This window comes from Jaculus jaculus, chromosome X (assembly GCF_020740685.1).
Source record: "Jaculus jaculus isolate mJacJac1 chromosome X, mJacJac1.mat.Y.cur, whole genome shotgun sequence".
NCBI lineage: Eukaryota > Metazoa > Chordata > Mammalia > Rodentia > Dipodidae > Jaculus > Jaculus jaculus.
The window spans coordinates 120,109,329-120,129,576 of record NC_059125.1 but is presented as its reverse complement, the minus strand read 5'-3'; the positions used below and the strand labels follow the sequence as shown (position 1 = coordinate 120,129,576).

Here is a 20,248-nt window from a genome sequence, read left to right as displayed (position 1 = left end):
GAATAAATAAACAAACAGGCTGGGCATCGTGTCACACACCTTTAATCCCAGCCTTTGGGAGACAGAGGTAGGGGGAATGCTCTGAGTTAGAGGCCAGACTGGAACTAGAATGAGATACAAGTCAGATCCAGACCCTACTTTGAAAAAAAGAAAAACGGGAGGGGGGCTGGTCAGATGGCTCAGCAGTTAAGGTGCTTGCCTACAAAGCCTAACAATGCAGGTTTGATTCCCCAGTACCTCACCCCCTCACACACACACACACATAAAGCCAGAGCACAAAGTGATGCATGTGTCTGGAGTTCATCTGCAGTGGCAGGAAGCCCTGACACACCCATTCTCTCTCTTAGCATGGTGGCACGCACCTTTAATCCCAGCACTCACTTGGGAGACAGAGATAGGAGGACCACTGTGAGTTCAAGGCCACCCTGTGACTACATAGTGAATTCCAGGTCTGCCTGGGCTAGAGTGAGACCCTACCTCGAAAAACCGAAAACAAAACAAAAAAAAAATGTATAAGTAGATACAAATATTTGCCAGGCATGGTGGCACCCATATGGGACTCCATAGCGAATTTCAGGTCAGCCTGAAGTAAACCAAGACCCTACTTTGAAAAAAATAAAAAAAATCATATGGTTATATTCAGGATTATGAAAAATTATGTGAGCTGATATATATAAAGTATTTGTGATAGTATCTGACACATAATACGAATTCAGTTAGTATTAGTTATTATTAATGTTAGTCACTGTCAATGGCCTTTTATAAATTTTGAATTATATAATAAACGATGCTCTCACAATATCCCTTTTTACAAATAAAATTATACATTTAACTGCCGACATTGAACTTTTAAACAACTAAGCAGCACTAACTGCATGAAATCAACACTAACCAATTTATCACACAGAAATAGCAATATTATCTATTACACTCATATTTTATCATACATAAATACATTATAGTTACTAGCAGGAAAACAACTGTGAAAAGTAAACCTCCACTTACCATCAAAACCAGCCCCTGCCGGGCGTGGTGGCGCACGCCTTTAATCCCAGCACTCGGGAGGCAGAGGTAGGAGGATCGCCATGAGTTCAAGGCCACCCTGAGACTACAGAGTTAATTCCAGGTCAGCCTGGACCAGAGTGAGACCCTACCTCGAAAAAAAAAAAACAAAAAAAACAGCCCCTTCGTATTCTAGCAGCATTTCCAATTGAGATTCTTCATGTTAAGTACAGAACTCAGAAAACTGAGAATATTTCTAACATCTACCTTTTTTCAAAATGAACAGGAGAAGCTAATGCATTATATAATGGGCACCATGGGGTATAATTCTGTTATGGAACAACAGTCCTTGGAATAGAGAGAAAATATGTATGAAAAGACTCAATATTGAAACAATCTAGGTAGAACACTGCTATTCACCAGAAAAATAATTCCTACAGGATGAACCTAAAAGAAGTGGTCAACATAAAATACAAAAAATATGACTTATGCCTGTGAAAAGAATACTTACGTATCATTTCTACTAATCCATCTTAGATCAAAAATCTATCATCCAGAATTTCTTCAGATAAGAAAAACCCGTTTTAGTTTATGAAAAGCATGAGGAACAAAGAGAAAGAATACAGATCGAAATACTGATCAGTAATGAACCTAATAATCTGGGCCATTAATGTAACTATTTATCACTTCATAAAAATAAAACTAGTTGGGTGTGGTGGCTCACGCCCTTAATCCCAGCACTCGGGAGGCAGAGGTAGGAGGATCGCCATAAATTCCGGCCACCCTGAGAATAGAGTGAAATCCAGGTCAGCCTGGGCTAGACTGAGACCCTACCTTGAAAAAACAAAAATAAATAAATAAATAAGTAAGTTAAGTAAAACCTAGCAAAGTGAAAGTTGAACTAAAATAAAAAGTACAAAGCCAGGCGTGGAGGCGCATGCCTTTAATCCCAGCACTCAGGAGGCAGAGGTAGGAGGATCATGGTGAGTTCAAGGCTACCCTGAGACTACATAGTGAATTCCAGGTCAGCCTGGGCTCGAATGAAACCCTACCTTGAAAAACCAAAAAAAAAAAAAAAAAAAAAAGAATAAAATAAAAAGTACAGCTGGGCATGGTGGTGCATGTCTTTAATCGCAGCACTTGGACACCCTGAGACTACAAAGGGAATTCCAGGTCAGCCTTGGCTAGAGCGAAACCCTACCTCAAAAAACAAAAAATTGCCAGGCATGGTGGGGCACTCCTTTAACCCCAGCACTGGGGAGGCAGAGGTAGGAGGATCACCTTGAGTTCGAGGCCACCCTGAGACTACATAGTGAATTCCAGATCAGCCTGGACTAGAGTAAAACCCTACTTCAAAAAAAAAAATTAAAGTACAAACAAAAGGCATGAATGAACAAGACTACACAGTGAATTCCAGGTCAGCCTGCACTAGAGAGGGCCTACCTCCAAAAAAAAGGAAGGAAGGAAGGAAGGAAGGGAGGGAGAAAGGGGGAAAGAGGGAAGGGGAAGGGGAAGGGGAAGGGGAAGGGGAAGGGGAAGGGGAAGGGAAGGGGAAGGGAAGGGAAGGGAAGGGAAGGGAAGGGAAGGGAAGGGAAGGGAAGGGAAGGGAAGGGAAGGGAAGGGAAGGGAAGGGAAGGGAAGGGAACAAACACACAGAACAGGCTGAGGATGCAGTGCAGTGGTAGACCACTTATCTAGTATGTACAAGGCCCTGGGTTTGATCCCCAGTATCACCGCCAGAAAAAAAAAAGAAAAAAGAAAAAAGAGGGGAGAGTTATCAACAGAAACAAAGGCAAAATTTTAAATGCTGGGATGGAGAAATAGCTTAGCAGTTAAGGTGCTTGCCTACAAAAGGTAAGGACCCAGGTTCAATTCCCCAGTACCCACATAAGCCAGATGCACAAAGTGGCACATGCATCTGGAGTTCATTTGCAGTGCTAGAGGTCCTGGCACATTTATTCTCTCTCTCTCTCTCTCTCTCTCTCCCTCCCTCCCTCCCTCCCTCCCTCTCCCTGTTTCTCTCTCTCTAATAAATAAATCAATCCAGGAAAAAAAAAAAAAACTAAATGCCATTAAACAATGGGGGGTCATACATGATCAGTTTATTTTTAAAGTTTTTAAAACTTAAATTTTTAAATAAAATCTCTCCACTCAGCAAGCTGAAGGACTGGTAAATTAGACACATAAATACAGCATAAATGAGAGCAAAAATAAAGAAAATCAAACTGGGCAAGGTAGCACACACCTTTAATCCCAGCAGAGGCAGAGGTAGGATCATTGTGAGTTCAAGGCCACCCTGAGACTACCCAGTGAATTCCATTTCAGCTGGGTTAGCAAGACCCTACCTCGAAAATCCAAACAAACAAACAAACAAACAAACAAAAACCCACACAGAAATGAAAGTAAAGCTTTCCCTAAATCAAGAATTCAGGGTCTCACAAGCTGTAATGAACATGGTCAAGCAAAGCACATGGAAGCTAATTATTCAACAAATTGACAATTGACTCTAATTCAAAACATGATATAGCCAGGTGTGGTGACACATGCTTTTAAATCCTAGCACCCTAGAGACAGAGGTAGAAGACCACCAAGTGTTCATCAAGGCCAGCCTAGCTAGGACTACAGAGTAAATATCAGGTCAACCTGGATTGGAGTAAGACACTACGGGGGGGGGGGGGGGCGCGAACGGGGGCACAATATAGACTTTTTAAGCTGACTACAACTCAACTGACTTCAGATAAAGATCTGAATTTACCTGTATTATAAGTGGGGAAAAATCTTGATTTAATAAAAATAAAACAATGGTAAGAGAAACAGAAGCTCAACCAAAATAAGGGAGAAAAAGGATTTCAGGTCAAGCTAACCAGAGTGTGATATGGAGCAAATAGGTTACTGTCCTAAAGAGTCATTTCCTCATCTGTAAACTGATAAAAAATAAAACAACTACCTTGCAAAGTGACTAACAGAATTCATATTAAAACACAGTTCCCAACATTCAAAAGAGTTAAATTATTCTTTAGAACAGGCTGGGTTTCAAAAACTTAATAGGCCAGGCATGGTGGCACATGCTTTTAATAACAGCACTTGGGAGACAGAGGTATGAAGATGACCTTCCTGCCTAAAACTACAGAATGAGTTCCAGGTCAGCCTCAGCTAGAGTGAGACCACTTAAAAAAAAAAAAAAAAACGTTGAAGGCTGCCCTAAGACTACATAGTCAATTCCATGTCAGCCTGGGCTAGAGAAAGACCCTACCTTGGGAGGGGAAAAAAAAAAACTGCCCAGTAAGCACTTCTCTTTACGTTCATATCCACCTATTAATGCTACTCTTAGTTTTGGGTTAGAGAAGCTTCTCTTTTCAGATGGCAGTGAACTCTGGGATGACTGAAAATGCACCATAGTGCTGAGAAGAAGTGAGTGCAGTGAGCTATCTCTATCACACCCTCCAAAGCTCAGGGTTCATTGCAGAAGAGATGGCAGAAGGAATGTAAGAGACAAAGAAAAGGCAGGACTGCTTACAATGCACTCTTCCAAACACAAAATGGCCTGCATATCCATGTCCTCACAATGCTTGGTACTACCTACACAAGACCCTGGGAACAGGAGGAAAGGATGATAACATCAAAATAAGAGAGACTAAAAGACAGGGGGAGGGGATATGGGAGTGAGTGGATTTGCGAAGGGGAAAGTGGAGAGGGGAGGCAGTTATCATGATTTATTGTCTGTAATTATGGAAGTGTTAATAAAAAAGTTTTAAAAACCATACTCTATTACAACAATGCTATTCTTACAAAAATGTAAAGTGGGCTCACCTTTCCCCCTTTAAACACTTTAATGTCCAACAGATTTCAAATTTACTTATAAGGAAATTTTATCTTTGAGTTGAATGTGCAAGCTATTGAGTGTTTACAAAAATCTTTCTAGTTTGTATCACCTAGTCATGTTATTTTTTTCAATTAAAAAAAATTTAAAAAAAAAACTACAGGCATGGTAGTACTTGCCTGTAATCCCAACACTCAGGAAGATGAAGCAGGAGGATCAAAAGTCTAAGGTACAGCCAGGCATGGTGGCACATGCCTTTAACCCCAGCACTAGGGAAGCAGAGGTAGGAGGATTGTCATGAGTTTGAGGCCACCCTGAGACTACATAGTGAAATCCAGGTCAGCCTAGGCTAGAGTGAGACCCTACCTCAAAAAACAGTTACACCTGGGCTATCTCAAAATAAATTAAACAAGGCCGGGCTTGGTGGCACACACATTTAATCCCAGCACCTGGGAGGCAGAGGTAGGAGGATTGCCATGAGGTCTAGGCCACCCTGACACTACATAGTGAATTCCAGGTCAGCCTGAGCTAGAGTGAGACCCTACCTAATAATAATAATAATAATAATAATAATAATGAGTTAAATAAATGTAAAACAGACCACTGATATTACATTTTGGGGGAGAGAATAAAATAATTACAATACTTTAACTCTTTGTTTTAAAAACAGGGTCTTGCAATTTAGTCCTGGCTGATCTGGTACTCACTATGTAGCTCAGGTCAGCCTCAAAGTTTTGACAGTCCTCCCTGTGAGATAGTCTCACAAGTGCTGAGAATGTGGGTATAAGCCCCCACATCTGGCACACTAATTCTTAGTATCTGCTAGTTAGTATCAAAGAACTACAACAAGCATACATTAAAAAAAAAAATCTGCCTGGCACAGCTGCACACACCTTTAATCCCAGCACTTGGGAAGCAGAGGTAGGAGGATCGCTGTAAGGTGAGCCTGGGCTAGGGTGAGACCATACCTGGAGAAAACAAACAAAAGATTGGGGGGGGATTCAACAGCAGATTACCACAAGTGGTCTAATTTTTTTTTTAATTCACATACATATCAGCCCACAAAGCAGCATCACAATTCTGTTGAGCATCTAGTAACTACCATTTGTGATACACAAAGATATAAAGAATTTTTATAAAGGACTGGGCGTGGAGGTGCATGCCTTTAATCCCAGCACTCGGGAGGCAAAGGTAGGAGGATCACCATGAGTTAGAGGCCATCCTGAGACTACATAGTTAATTCTAAGTCAGCCTGGGTCAGAGTGAGACCCTACCTCAAAAAAAATTATAAAAGTACAGTTTATAACCAGCATGTATATAAAAATCATGAACATGGGCTGGGGAGATTGCTCAATGGTTAAAGCACTTGCTTGAAAAGCCACCCAACCGGGTTCAATTATCCAGGACCCATATAAAGGGCAGATGCACAACAGTGCCAAATGTGTCTGGAGTTGCAAGAGTACCTTACATATCTATCTATACTTACTTTTTTTTCCCTCCATCTCAACCCCTCCTCACAAATACTTTTGCAAATCATAAACTTATTAAATGCAGAAAAGCACAAAAGAAAAATCTGAAGAACTTTTAAACAGCCTGTATTGAGCCTGGCGTGGTGACACGTGTCTTTAATCCCAGCACTTGGAAGGCAGAGGTAGGAGGACCACTGTGAGTTCGAGGCCCCCGAGACTACATAGTTAATTCCACACCAGCCTGGGCTAGAGCGAGACCCTACATACAAAAACCAAAAATAAATAAATAAATAAAAAATAGCCTGTATCTTTATAGCTTCTTTCTTCTCCAGCAATTAATCACATTTCCATTTGAACTAACAACACAAACCTAATTGGGACTATCCTTTTCCTTTGCTACTTTCTCAACTCCACAAATAGTGCATCACTACATGGCAAACTGCAAATTTTCATTTAGTGTAAATATCAAGTCAAAAGTTAACTTCCAGCATCAAAAACTAAAATCTTCCTTCTACTATAAACCACCCAAAACGCAAATGAATATACTATTCACAGTTCACTTATGAGAAGGTAGTAATCCATTAAGCATGTAAAATACTAATCATTACATAAGTGACCACAGCACATTTTCATCTCAAGCTCCAAAGAAAGAGACTTGATTTGAGCCTAACCCTGTCCCCAAAACCTCCATTCCCTGTTATTTCTTAGATCCCCAGAAGTTACTAAGGTTAAAAAAATAGTAAAAAGGAAATGCAGACTAATTTCATTAAAATCTTGTGTCTGAACTTTAAAAATCCAAAATAAACTCCAAAGTTACCAAACTCATTATTTGTCAATTTAGTAGGTAACTGTCTCACCACAAGAAATCAAATCTGATGCCACAATCTTAGGAATCTTTGTACAGGAATAAAAATTTGAATCATGGAAGCTGTTTTAACATCCTTTGAAAAGCCCAAATATCTATAAAATTGTGAAAGGCTATTAACAATTCTGAAATGCTTGTTCCCAAATTGGGGTAAAATTTTGCTATAATGATTGGGGAACATACTTTACCACACATAAAAATTAACTATTCATTATCTTGGATTCTCTTCAGAACTTTTACATATATTCAAAGCTACTTCTCAGAGGGGGGAAATAAACTTTACCAAACTGCAGAAAACAAGGCATCTACCATGAGCTTTAAAATTAGTTCAAATACCCTAATTAAGGAGATCAAGGGTCTTAATTTTAACTGCAATTTTACTAGTGATGTTAATGTTAAGAATGTGCTTAAGAGAAAAAAATAAAATAGTTTAAGTATCAACTTTTAAGTAGCTACACCACCAGATCTTTTGGAGGAGTCGTAAATCATTTCAAATGTAAACACTCATTTTCATATGGGTTTAAAAAGAAGAACTCACTCCACCCTCCATGCCAGCCTCAGATACCTTAGAATACTAGTTATTTCACAGTAGGAAGGATTGGGTAATAAGCACATTTCTTTTCCAATCCACTTCTCTACCTAGTCATTAAACACCAAATACTGAAGCTGAACTCAGCTATGTCAATCTGCCTACCAGGAATTCTCCCTGTGGCACCCCAATCCCTTCCACTGTCACTTACTCCAACTGTCAAAGCCCCTCCTATTAATAGTAAATCCCTCCCATACTGACTCACTGTAACTGCAACTTGATGAAGTAAATACCACACAGAATTTTTTTTTAATTTGTAAATGGAATTTTCCTTTTTTCAAAGAATTCAAAAGGAAAGTAAGTAGAACACATTCAGAGTAAGTTACAAACATTTAAAGTCAATCAACTGATAAGCATCTGGGTTGATTGTTCTCTACAGGTTCCATTTGAATGTCTGGTGAAAGTCTGCATGCTCCTAGGCATTGCATAATTACACACAAAGGCAAGTTTCCCCGTAAACCATCTTGATATGTAAATATAAACAAGAAATTACACCAAAATTACAAAATAACTTGGAAATTTTCTAAAGTTTCTGTTAATTGTGGAAATTTTCAAACACACAACGGAAGGGTAACTTCAAGATGAACTCTCCTAGGCTGTCCAGCTACAGTACTCAACTCGTGGCCACATTTCTTTCACCTCTGCTGCTTCTACCAGCTCCCTCCCTTCATCCTGATCCTTAAAAAGAATGAAGAAAAGCCCCAGGGGACACAAACATCAGACAAGTGAGTTAAAAAGTCAAGGACCTAACAATGTAACTACACAAGCGCCCTACACAACTCCTAGATAAGGTGACCAAATCCCAAATTTAAAAAGTCGTCTAAAAACGAAATAACAACCTTTGAGAATTTTAGTCAAGTCCATAAAACCCAAAGGTTAGTAACTTTAAATTATACTTAAATAACTAGGAATGAGAGAAAAATGAACTTAAAACATTTGCAATTAGCTTGCATTCACTCAGCACCTTAGCACAAAAACGAAAAGAACCAGACTATTTAACATAATGTGTCATAAAATTACAATTCAACCACTTGAAAAGCCGCTGAACACTCACGCCTTAACTGGTCCTTCTGATCCCTAATTATAGATTGATATCAATGTAGACAGAAAACCAGGCATTTTGACGTAAGTGGTTTAAAATGTTCAAAATTAACCCCACTGTTCACGGGGAAAATATATAAAAGGAAGTCTAAACTACCTGAATGGGATGTCATTAAACAGAAATGGATCCACTTTCCAGAGGCATTTTCTTGCAATAAGTTCCTATCTATCCTTAAAGGCCAGGCGCTGGGCCGCAGACAGCATGGGGAGACCGCCTCCTGCCTGCACCCGCAGCCAATGCGCGGCGAGGGAAGGCTGGCAGGAAAGTGCTGCGAGGACAGTAACAAACACCAGCAGCTCCAAGCAGGCCCGGCTCGAGCCAGGAATGACGCACTTCGGTAACCCGACTCTCCCCTCCACCCCCCGCCCCCAGCAGCGGTGCTGACACCGCCAACAGCCCGGAGTAGGGAAAAAGACAACAGGAAAAAAAAGGCAGAGTTGGACTGCACCGGGGTTCAGCAAGAAACCTCGATTATTCCTCTTTCGGCACTAACCACTAGCACTAAACAGGAAAAGGAGCTTCGTGCTTAAGCAAGTCTCATCATGGTGGTTTAAGAGTCACTAAATTAACCTGATAATGAGTCCAATCCACAGAGACATCCACAGGGTGTGGCTGCTGAAATACGGCGGTCCGTGGGAGAAAAGGGGTACGGAATTTACACTCCGGTGTGAAGGGAAGATGGGGCTGGACGGGGGTGGGGGAGGCGGCCCGCGCATTTTAAGGAACCATTGCAAAGCAACACAAGCTTCTCCTTTACTTAAACCTAACCCCACAGATCAAAAGTTTCTCCTAGACATACCATGCAAACTGTAAATAACCATTTCAAAAAAAAAAAAAAACATGACCCTCGATTTTAAAACCACATCCAGGAGAAAGGAGGAGGGAAAGAGAAGGGGGTGGTAGGCAACATTAAAAAAATTCCTAGGCCACGGAGGAGAAAGTCTCACCGACCGGATGAAACTACTAAGGCAATATTAAAAATTAAAGTCGAACACCGAAGCACTAAAAACAATCACACGAAAACCCATTACAGTCCAGGATTAAAAATAAAATGACATATACACCGAGGAGGAGCGGAAACTAAATGCCGAAAGTACAGCGGTTTATCAAAAAAAAAAAAAAAAAAACTTAAAGGCAAAACAAGGCATTCTCACGACGCGAGGGGGGGGAGGCCGAAATCAACAATACGTTTACAATTCTAGGCCAGAGAAAATGAGAACGGGGCTCAAAGTTTTGCGGAACTACTTGATGCTGTTTCCCACACCTTCTCTCCTGTGGCCCAGCCGACCCTTTTCCTTGTAAAATTGCAGTCCATGGATCTCCGGATACATGATAGAAGAAAAGAGAAAGTCGCCCTCAAGCAAGAATAAAAGTGTGGAGGGAAAAACAGAGACTGCCTACCTGGGGCAAGGATCAGCTCAGTTCGTGCCTTGAGAAAGACAGTACGGGTGGGGGGTGGGAATGAAAAGCAGCACTAAAACTAAAACAAAAGTGGCGCCAAAACCCCCCAACAAACAGCCTTCCACTCCCGCCCTTCCCCCCCCTCCGCCCATGCCAGCCAGGCAGGGCCCCCTTCGGGGCAAGGTCTGAGCGCGGGGGGCCAACGTCGCCAGACCCCAGCCTATTTATAAAAATTGTTGCCCTGAGAAAACTGACCGAAGTCGGGCCTTGGGAGGGATGGAGAGATCGATGCCAACCGCTTTTCCCAAGCAGTTCCCCTACCACGCGCTGGAGATGATGGGGCGGGGGAGAAGCAGAGGGGCCCGTCACATGAATGTTGTTCCCTCTCTAGGAAGGGAGGAAGAGAGAGGGAGAGAGAGAGGGAGGGGAGAGGGAGGGGAGAGAGGGAGGGAAGGGAGGGGGCACGAGGGAGGGGTGTGATCAGAGTAGATTTTCCCTCGCCTCCCTCGGTCCGAGGCCCAAATATACACAAGCGAGCCTCCTCGTTTCTCCCCTCCCCCCCAGGTTCCCAGCACCACCATTTTGCTCGCTTCCCTTCCCCGCACCACGATACCGCGCTCACCGCCGCCCCGGCCCGGCCCGGCCTTCCCCGGCCGGCCCCTCTCCCCACCTCCCCGACTCTTGAATGGCTCGCACCCCCACCCCCACCACCCCACCTCCGGTCTGGGCTCTCCAGGGCTTCTAGGAGCCGGCCGGAGCAAAGGAACCTAAATCTAATTCTACACAGACAAGCGGAGCCTCCATCTTGCGCCGCCCGGCGTTCTCCATTTTGGGCCACCCATTGGGGAGGGGAGGGGAGGGGGTCGTCCGTCTAGAAACCCCGGGGGAAGAGTTGGGCGAGGGAAGGAAGAGGAAAAAAAAATCTCCAAGCGAGGGTAGTGGAAGAGAAGAGTCCTGCGGCCGAAAGCCGACGGTGGGAGGAGGAGGTAGGGAGGAACGGGGCTGGGGGCTGGGAAGTTCCGTGGAAGTGTTGGGGTAACCACTTGAAGGGGCGGAGAGGGCCGGGGGCGAGGCGAGGCCCAGGGATGGAGTCTCGCCGCCGGACCGAGCTGCTCGCTCCGGGGCTGGCCCCCCATGGGGGCCGGAGGAAGCCGTGAGGGAAATGAAATGGCAACAGTGCCCAGCCTCCTTTCCCAACCAACTGCTCTCCCTCTCTGTGTCTCCCTCTCGCGCATTTATTTCCAACCACACACGCCACACGGTGGGCCGCGCGCCCTCCGGGTGCCCCTCCAAACTTCTAGAAGCTTCGCCTCCGCCATTTTATAACTTACCTCCCCCCTCAGCGTACACAGAGGCAGCAAGGAGACTGTTCGCCTCCCCCACTCCTTCCTTCTTTCTCAGGCCGGGGGCTTCTTCACCCCTGGGCTGGCACAAGATTTTTTTTTCCCCCTTCCTCTTCTTTTACCCTCGAATTCTACTCAGGGACGGAAGCTCCCGCGGTTCTAGGGCGGTGGGGGGGTTTTGAAACTGGCGGTCGGATCCGGCGGGTTTTTTTTTTTTTTCTTTTTTTTTTTGTTTGTTTTTTTTTTTTGGTGGCGCTTCGGGATTGTTTGGGGTGTTCGCTCTTCGGCGACTTGGAGGCGAATGGAACGCGCAGGCGCCATCTGTCGGCCACGAACCCGCGCCCGGCTACAGTTGGGAGGGAGCGGCATCTAGCGGCGGACAGCTGGTACTGCGACGCCGGGTTCCTAGCCCTGCCCACCCAGCGTCCTCTGACCAATCGTGGCCGACTGACTCCCCGGTTCAGCGTCTCCGACGCCTCCTGCAAACTAGGCGCCCGCAGGGGCGCGCCGCCGATTGGGGTAAACAAGGTGCCGTGCCCGCGCCTGACTTACTCATTCGTTTGGACGCGCTTCCGCCCGCCGCGGAGTGGATGGGGGCCGCGGTTCCTCCGTCTCCGCTGCGCGGCTGGAAGGGACGCAGGGGACGAGGTCGCCAGGAGGCCTCCGGGAACGTCCGGCGGAGCCCCGGGCCGTGGGAATTCAGAAGCTGAGCTCACTCAGCGACACGAACCCCGGGCTCCTCCGCCCCGTGCGCAGCCCCAAGGTGGCAGCCCAATAGGGCAGCACCCTGCAAAGTCCTCTCTGACACGCCCCAGCGAGGGGCCTTGTGGTCCGCGTTCCCGGACCCAGGCTGCCCTCTCGTCCCCGTCCCCCTCCCCTCACCCCTGATTTCCCACCAGAATAACCCAAGTCGCCCAACTCCAGCACCTGATCCTAACGTGATTTCACGGGCTTCCGTTGGGTTTTGTTTGCTTTTTGCCTTCGGGTATGAAGAAAAGGGAGCCGATTCTCTACCACGAAGACCTAGAGAATGGGAAAAATCAAGTCAAATCTGTTTTCTTTGGGAGCCACTAGCCCTGTGGCGAGAAACGTGGTCTCTATGCCCCAGGGTCTAGAAGCCAGGGAACTAGGCTACTGGGCTAGGCCGGCCGCTCCGCCAGTTTCTTGGCCACTCTGGGGGCGGAAGAGGAGACGGGTCGGGGCAAAGTGGAGGGAAATCGACATGTGGGGGAGGATCTGCCGGTCTCCCCGCCTCCCCCGCGCACCCCCTGCCTGCCTGGAAACGGGTGGGGGCGGCCTGGCGACATTGTTAGGAATTTCAGTTCCCAACCCTCCCCAAATCGTTTGAAGTGCCAAAGGACCCCTTGGGCTCTTTTAACTCCAGTCTCGCTCACCCTTGTTTTGCTTGCTGTTTCTTTCCAACGGAGCGAACTGAACCTTTGACTGCCAGGCGCTCTCGACGCGGGCGTGGGGGCACCCGGGTAGGGCCTGCCCTTGCCAAGCGCCGCTTTTCCTAGGACAGGAAGAAGTGACCTATTACAGCGTCTCCATGGCTGTTAGCGGAGTTCCTACATTCAGAAAATAGAATTGGCTTGAAAACTTCGTTTCTGTTTCTTCTTTTTACGTGTTGATTAAAATACTACTTTGATGTTCAATAATGTTTCCATTAGAAAATAAAAATAAAGTGTTAACAAGACAAATGACAGATAATATAAACACCGTGTAATTGTGGCTATTGGGAGCCAATAATCTAAAGCATTCCTAATTCCTAATGCAATATAATGATTCATTTCAGCCTTAAATTCCTTCCTTCCACGTCTGTGTCTTAGTTTTTCTCCTGTTCTCCGTGCTCATTTTTTTTCCCTACAACTTAAGAAAAAAGAATTATGGTATATTTAATCAACGGAACAGTAAAAGTTAAACAGAAACATTTAAGTAACAAGAAATAAGATCTGAGACATTTTTACTTACCAACAGAGCTTTGGAGAGTGGGATACTATTCAAAATAAATTTTCATTTCGTTTATAGACCATCTTTGGTAGAATGTTAAACAGTTTTTAACAGATTCCAGTTACAGAATGATGCAGCTAGAACATTAGGGAGTAGTGGAAAAGTTACAGTTATGTAAGTTAATGCGAAATTCCACTTGAAGTTAACAGAAAAATTAGACTGTGTACCAAATCATTTTGCATTACTTTAGTTGAAATGTACCAGTTGGCTATCAATTGATATTAAATGATTCCCTCTTTATTTTTATGCCTTTAATGTTAGCTGAAGACTATTGGTTTTCTACACCAGGTGTCACGGAGCACATAGTATAGCTTTTTTTCTTAATCAGTTTAATAAACTTGTATTCATAGTTGATTATGTAACAACTGAGGCAGCAAAAGAATTTCATACGTCGTTTAAGCAAAACTGAAATAAATGTTCTTGTTTCTCTAACTTTCACTTTGTGAAAAAACTAAAAGTGTGTAACTATAATGAGTGCTAACTACATCAGAAATTAATTCTGACTTGAAAAAAAAGAAATTAATTCTGTAACAAACTTAAACAGATATTTAACAATGCTTCTGTTTTTGCTATAGTTTCAAAAAAAATCAAGTTCTCAGTGGTTCATCTTACTGAATTACCCATCCTACCCTAAGAAATGAACTTTATTTCATACAGTAATGACAGATAAGAATTCGCACTTCAAATCTAAGGGCAAAGTAAAAATCATATATATATGGTTTTCGTATATATGTGAAAATATAAGTGAAAAATTCAGTTTCTGTAGTGTGACCCCATTTTGAAAATATGTACGTATTTGCTATTATATATATTAGAATATTCTTGAAAAATGTACAGGAGGGCTGAAGCTATAGCTCGATTGGTAAAGAGCTTGCCAGGAGTTCACAAAGCCCTGGGCTTCATCCTCAGCACCACATAAAAGTGGATTTAGTAGTACAGGTTTGTAATCCTAGCACTCTGCAGGTGGAAGCAGTATGATCAGGAATTCAAGGTCATCCTCAGCTACATTGAAACCTGCCTGGGCTACATGAGACTCTGTCAAAAAAAAAAAAAAAAAAAAGCCCTGTGTGGTGACACACACCTTTAATTGAGGCAGAGGTAGGGGGATCATTGTGAGTTCCAGGCCAGCCTCAGAGTACAGAATGAATTACAGGTTAGCCTGGGCTACAGCGAGACCCTACCTCAAAGAAACAGGAAAAAAAAATATGTAGTCCAGGCTGACCTTAAACTGCTCCTTCAACCTCCACCTTCCAAGTGCTGAGATTACAGGCATGGACCACCACACCCTGCTCTTATTTTAATTTTTTTGCAGTGAGTTTTATTACTGTGTGAGCTTTAAGATGTCATATTGGTTGCTCCGGAATAGTTTGCTACCTGAAGGGGTGTCTCTTATTTTGTTTTTGAGACAGTCCTACTGGGTAGATTGGGCTGGACTTGAGCCTACAGTGCTTCTCATGCCTCAGCCTCATACACACTGAGATCACGGGTGTGTGCATCACACCCAGCACTTTGACACTTTCTCATTTACAAAAACTTCATTTATTTAACATATGACCCAATAAGCTTAGTTATTTGTATTTAGTCTAGAGAAATGAAAAGGTAAGTTTACATGGACCCCTCTAAACAGCTCTATTTGTGATGGTTAAAGAAGCAACCTAGGTGTCCATCATATGGTGAATGGTTAAGCCAAATGTGGTCCATTCATATGATGAAACTCTACTCAACAATAGAAAGGAACTATTGATGTACAGGAAAATGATTCTCGAGGGCATTAGGCTTATTAGAAAGAGGTATTTGCAGATTGAGGGGATATGGGTACCTTACTTCATAAAATACCTAGTTTAGTTTAGACGGAACCCTGGGGTTCCATCCTCAGAACCATATAAATGGTGCGGAGATGACACCTATGATATTAGCACTTGGGAGGTGGAGACAGGATAATCAGTAGTTCGATGCCATTCTCAGCTACATAGTTCAAGGCCAGTCAGGGCTACATGACACCCTGTATCAAAAAAAGTCATTCTCAAAAAATTACACATTATGATCCCATTATATAATATTCTCAAAGTGACAGTATGATAGTTCACAATAGTTCCTTGGTTGAAAAAGCAATCTGGTAGCAGATGTGACTCTTAGGGAATAAGATGAGGGAGTTTCAGTGCTGGAGAGATGGCTCAATGGTATAGGCACTTGCTTGCAAACCCTCACAAACTGGGTTCAAGTCCCCAGTACCCATGTGAATTGAGGTGCACTGTGGCCCATGCATCTGGAGTTCATCTGCAGCTGCAGCGGCTGGAGGCCCTGGTGTACTCACGCGCTCGCTCACTCTCTCGCTCTCAAATAAATAATAAATTATTTAAATAAAATGAGAGAATTTCTTTGTAGTGCTTCAAACAGGTCCTAATTGTGATGACTACTCAAACTTACACATTAATAAAAGTTCATACAACTTTTCACACACATTTCAAATGTGTTCTGTACATGAGTTGATAATGCATCAATGTTAATTTCCTGGATTGGACAATGTACTATTGTTATGGTTACTATTATCACTAAACAAAATTGTGTGAAGGGTACATGAAGATTCTCTGTACTATATTTGCAGGATATTGTGAGTCCTAAGCTATTTGAAATTTTTTTAATAATAAAAATATTCAGCCAACCACAGTAGTTTATCTGTTGTTCTAGTGAGTCCTAGAGCTTGAAGCACGAGGATTACTTGAACCTAGGAATTCAAGTCCAACCTAAACAATATACCAAGACCTTGTCTCAAAAGCTTAATCCAGCAGGCTGGAAAGATGGCTTAGCGGTTGAGATGCTTGCCTTCAAATCCTAAGGACCCCAGTTCGATCCCTCAGTACACACATAAAACCAGATGGGCAAGGTGGCACATGTGTCTGCCATTTACAGTGGCTAGAGGCTCTGGCATGCCCATTTCTCTCTGTCTGTCTCTCTCCCTCCCTCCCTCTTTCTATCTCTCAAATAAATAAATAAATAAAAATATTTATTTAATTAATCTTGGGGCCAGGAGATAGCTCAGTGGAAAAAGCACTCACTGCTCAAGCCTGAGTACCTGAGTTCAATTCTCCCCAGACTTGGAGTAAAAACCCGGAAGGCAGGAAGCCATGTTGGGCTTCTGTAATCCCAGCATTCTGACAGCAAGATAGACAGGTGAATTCCCAGGAAGTTCTCAGGGAGCTCAGCAAAAACAATAACATCAAGGGAAACTGCCTGAAATGAGATGGGTCAGTGAGAACAGATCTGAAAGTTGTCTTCATCTCTACATGTAAGCCATGATATGCACACATCTGTACTTACACACATGGACATGTCCACACACAGACATAAATAAAGTAAAATTTTAGCAGGGCATGGTGGCACACACCTTTAATCCCAACACTCAGGAGGCAGAGGTAAGAGCTTTACCATGAGTTCAAGGCCAGATTGAGACTATATAGTGAATTCAGGTCAGCCTGGGCTAGAGCAAGGCCCTACCTCTAAAAAAAAATCCAAATAATATAATAAAAGAAAATTCAGTACTGGTAGTACAAGGAAAAACCTTCAGTTAGTGGAAAGCTAATAACCCATTTCAAATTGATAGACTGAATTTCAAGTTGAGACTTTTCTTTTAAACTTGGATATGTGGCTCAATTTCCAACATCCCTATCATTGCCTTATATGAACTTATATAATTAAAAACCTGATGCTGCAATACTCAGGAGTAGACCTTCAGCCTGTGGCATCAACAGCAAATAGGCATGCCTATAAGCCTTGTGTAGAACAAATAACCAGCACTTTTCAGGACATATTAAATACCATGTCGCTAGATTTGCAACTTTTTTTTTCCGAGCCTCGAACTGGGGTCCTTAGACTTCACAGGCAAGTGCTTAACCACTAAGCCATCTCTCCAGCACACTACCTTTCTTTTATGCTTACTCGTTCCCATTTTTACTCTCTCACACTAATTCTTTATCTCCCTTTATCAATAACTGTGCTCCTTTCACATTGAGGTGCATCAGGGATCATGGGGGAAGGCATAGAGGCACTGGAAAGGTAGAGAAAAGAGGATCAGGAATTCAAGGCCAGCCTCCATACGTAGCAACTTGGAGGACTGGGTTACATGAAACTAACTCAAAAATACATACATGGTAAGCCGGGCATGGTGGCGCACGCCTTTAATCCCAGCACTCGGGAGGCAGAGGTAGGCAGATTGCCATGAGTTCGAGGCCACGCTGATACTCCATAGTGAATTCCAGGTCAGCCTGAGCTAGAGTGAGACCCTACCTCGAAAAACAAAAATAGAAAAACAAACAAACAAAAAAAGACAATCAAAAATACATACATGGGGCTGGAGAGATGGTTTAGCAGTTAAGCACTTGCCTGTGGAGCCTAAGGACCCCAGTTTGAGGCTCGATTCCCCAGGATCCACGTAAGCCAAATGCACAACGTGGCACATGCATCTGGAGTTTGTTTGCAGTGGCTGGAGGCCCTAATGTGCCCATTCTCTCTCTCTATCTGCCTCTTTCTCTGTCTGTCGCTCTCAAATAAATAAAAGTTTTAAAAAGTACATACATAAAAGAATTGCCTGGAGATTTTGCTAAAATGTAAATTTTGTTCCAAAAATTCTAAGGCTAGAGGAGGACTTGAGATTCTGCATTTTCACCAAGTTTCCAGGGCACACCAATCCTGCTGATCTAAAGTCCATGCTTTGAGAAGCGAGGACCTGAAAAACAGTCTAGATTCTGGGACAGTTTTCAGTGCCTTCTACACCCATCCAAAATCCCATCACTCACTGTAAAAGCTGCTAGAGCAACATCTGTTCAATACAACTTTCCATTCCTAATGCTTACTACAGAAGCCACAATAGAATAAGTACTCAAAAAAAATAGCTTTTGAAGCCAAACATGCTGGCACATGCCTTTAATCCTAGCATTGCGGAGGCTGAGATAAGATGATTACTTTTAGTTCGAGACCAGCCTGGAACTACAGAGTAAGTTCCAGATCAACCTGGGCTAGAGTGAGACTCTACCTTGAAAAACAAAACAGAAATAAATAAATAAATAAAAGCTTTGGGGGCTGGAAAGATGCCTTAGAGATTTAGGTCCTTGTCTGCAAAGCCTAAGGACCCAGGTTTGATTCCCCAGTACCCAGGTAAACCAGATATACAGAGTGGCACATGCGTCTGGAGTTCTTTTGCAGGAGCTAAAAGTCCTGTCACACCTATTCCTTCTCTCTCTCTCTCATAAATATTAAAAAAAAAAAGCTTTTGAGGGACTGGAAAGATGGCTTAGTGGTTAAGGCATTTGCCTGCAACGCCAAAGGACCCAGGTTCAATTCCCCAGGACCCACGTTAGCCAGATGCACAAAGGGACACACGCATCTGGAGTTCGTTTGCAGTGGCTGGAGCCCCTGGCTCGCCCATTCTCTCTCTCTCCCTCTCTCTCTGTCAAATAAATAAATAAATAAAATATATTTTTAAAAATAGCTTTTGAAATTCTGATGAGGGTGTGGGGGAAAAGGGACCCTTATACAATGCTAATGGTAATGTAAACTGGTACAGACTCTTTGGAAATCATCACAGAATTTCTTCATAGAATTAAAGATAGAACTATATCCTGCTATATCACTCCCGAGTAGTTACCGTAAGTCATCATACCACAGACATACCTGCACATCTATATCTATTGCTGCACAAGCCAAATCTAGAGGTTCATTAATAGATGAGTGGATAAAGAAAATGTGGTATGCAGGGCATGGTTATGCACACATTTAATCCCAACACTTGGGAGGCAGAGGCAGGAGAGTCGCCATGCATTCAAGACCACACTGACTACACAGTGGATTCCAGGTCAGCCTGGGCTAGGGTAAAACACTACCTCAAAAAATAAAAAAATAAAAATAAATAAAAGAGGCTGAAGAGATGGCATATCCGTTAAGGCAGTTGCCTGCAAAGCCAAAGGACCCAGGTTCGATTCCCCAGGACTCACATAAACCAGATGCAGAAGGTGGTGCATGCGTCTGGAGTTCATTTGCAGTGCCTGAAGGCCCTGGTGCACCCATTTTCTCTCTCTCTCTCTCTCTCTCTCTCCCTCTATTTGTGTGTGTGTGTGTGTGTGTGTGTGTGTGTGTGTGTGTGTGTGTGTGTGTCTCTCTCATAAATAAAATAAATTTTTTAAAAGGGGAAAGAAAGCCAGGCGTGGTAGCACACACCTTTACTCCCAGCACTTGGGAGGCAAAGGTAGGAGGATCACCATGAGTACAAGGCCACCCTGAGACTGCATAGTGAATTCCAGGTCAGCTTGAGCTAGAGTGAAACGCTACTTCGAAAAAACAAAAAAGGGGGAGGGGCTGTGGTACATGTACACAATAGAATTTTATTCAAACATAAAGAAAAATGAAACGTCTTTTGCAGGAAAAATGGATGGAGCTGAAGATCACTCTGTTAAGCAAATTAAGCCAAGTTCAGAAAGACAAGTATCACATGTTAGGTTTTTTTTTAATGTTTTATTTATTTATTTGCAATTAGAGAGAGAAGGGAAACAGACAGGGAGAATGGGCATGTGAGGGCCTCCAGCCACTGCAATGGACTTAATTGATTATAGACCCTGGGTTAAATGTACCTTTGTATATTTAATTTACTCATGCTG

At 43.3% G+C, this 20,248-nt stretch overlaps 1 protein-coding gene across 8 annotated transcripts in view; it reads right to left on the bottom strand.

The window, feature by feature from the left end:
• Positions 1-13,031, bottom strand: part of Stag2 (stromal antigen 2) — a 194,641-nt gene extending 181,610 nt beyond the window's left edge. The window contains exons 1-2 of one of the 8 annotated variants that reach the window (XM_045140054.1): positions 12,986-13,031; positions 12,519-12,614 (exon numbers count right to left, since the gene is read on the bottom strand). The gene's annotated coding sequence lies outside the window, so the exon portion shown is untranslated. Of the gene's footprint in view, positions 1-10,248; positions 10,266-10,503; positions 10,636-10,964; positions 11,083-11,579; positions 11,830-12,143; positions 12,162-12,518; positions 12,729-12,985 lie in introns of those variants that run through there. The other 7 variants (XM_045140055.1, XM_045140057.1, XM_004653935.3 and 4 more) reach the window with 7 other exon arrangements.
• Positions 13,032-20,248: the final 7,217 nt, after the last annotated feature.